The sequence below is a fragment of the Meles meles genome, chromosome 1 (genome assembly GCF_922984935.1).
Source record: "Meles meles chromosome 1, mMelMel3.1 paternal haplotype, whole genome shotgun sequence".
Lineage (NCBI taxonomy): Eukaryota > Metazoa > Chordata > Mammalia > Carnivora > Mustelidae > Meles > Meles meles.
Genome location: NC_060066.1, coordinates 61,617,399 through 61,619,002, shown reverse-complemented (window position 1 = coordinate 61,619,002; position 1,604 = coordinate 61,617,399). Strand labels below are relative to the sequence as shown.

The 1,604-nt window shown below is 36.5% G+C and overlaps 1 non-coding gene across 1 annotated transcript; it reads right to left on the bottom strand.

Moving 5' to 3' along the window:
• Positions 1-1,124: 1,124 nt before the first annotated feature.
• LOC123927729 lies at positions 1,125-1,264 on the bottom strand. The gene has a single exon (XR_006815523.1). It is a non-coding gene; the product is annotated as a U4 spliceosomal RNA (small nuclear RNA).
• Positions 1,265-1,604: the final 340 nt, after the last annotated feature.

Below are 1,604 nucleotides of genomic sequence, written 5' to 3'. Positions count from 1 at the left end.
TGTGCTCTGTGCCAGCTGGACTCATTTGGCCTCTATCTTCCAGTTGAGTCTCGCCAGTGGGAAACATCTGCAGATTGAGAGGCAGGAAGAGAGAAAAACCGAGGTATTTGCATTCCTGATTTATGCTTTGCCATATGAAGGTGTGGCAACATTGCATTCCTTTATCTCAGGTTGAGGTCCTGCTGAGTAGCCCTTTTCTGTAGCTCCTGATTTCCCTTAATTAATCCCTTCCCGTTCCCCTTCAAGCCTAGGAATTGTAACAGGATTGTTTGCTGTTGTCAGAAGAATTCATGATTCCCTATTTGTTTCTCTTAACTGTCCCCACAGCTTTGTAAGTGGTTCAGTCATTAAGCTCTCTTCGGTTACCACTTTTGAGTGACTACCTGTTTCCTGCCCAGACCTTGATCAATATAGTCATCAATATTTTCTTATATATGTTCTTCTAATAATTTCAATGTTTCTTTAGAGTTTGTTTATGCACAGCACATGATATAAGGTCAGGAACTAATGTCATTTCCCCCCATATATATGGAAAGCCATGTGTCCAGCATCACTTATTGAACAGTTCCAGTCCTTGCCACTGACTTACAGTGGCTTCTCTATCATACACCACGGTAGCACATACACTTGGATCTGTTTTTAAGTAATTTATTCAGTTCCAGAGAGGCAAGACCCTTAACCTCTCCATGCAGATGGTACTAGTGTGTTTTTCATATTGTTGTTGTTGTGAGGATGAAGTGAGTTCATACTTATCTGTTACTTTGGTCAGTAGAGGGCACACAGTAAAAGCCAAAGAAATTCAACTGTTAGTGTCGTCATTAATATTCGTAGGTCTTTGCATAAATCCTGAATTATTTTAATGACTCCAGCTTTATAATTAATGTTGGTATCTGCTAGGCCAAATATTTTTCCTATTTTCTTTTAAATTAAAATTTTCTTAAATGTTTTAAGCATTTTCCCCTTAAAATTATATCAATTATTAAAAACCGTTAGGATAATTTTTTTCGCTAATAAGAATGATTTTTAATAGTTGAATATTATTCCATCATATGTACATATCTTTTTTTATTTCTACAGGATAAACAGGTAAGCTTTATACTGTCTTTTGAGAATGATATATTCAGTCTCCGTAGAGACTGTCAAAAATTGCCAATGCCAACTATACTTCAAGTCGTCATGGCGGGTATTGGGAAAAGTTTTCAATTAGCAATAATCGTGCCTTGGATAAATCTCATTGGCTATGATACTGCCACTGCACAAAGCCATATGTACATATCTTAATTTAACTCTTAATTTTCCTGATGTGGGACCTGTCCCAGCTTTTTAGTATTGTCAGTAATGTTATGACAAATATTTTAAATAAATTTTTATTTGTATTTTATATTATTACGTTAAGATAGAGCTATTAATCTGGCTCCCTGCTCTGTGGGGAAGCCTGCTTCTCCCTCTCCCACTCCTCCTGCTTGTGTTCCCTCTCCCACTGTGTCTGTCAAATGAATAAATAAAATCTTAAAAAAAAACCAAAACTCTTATAGGATTACTGAGTCAACATGGATAGAACTCAGGTTGCTAAGGGTATTGAAGACCAGATATTTCTTACACTT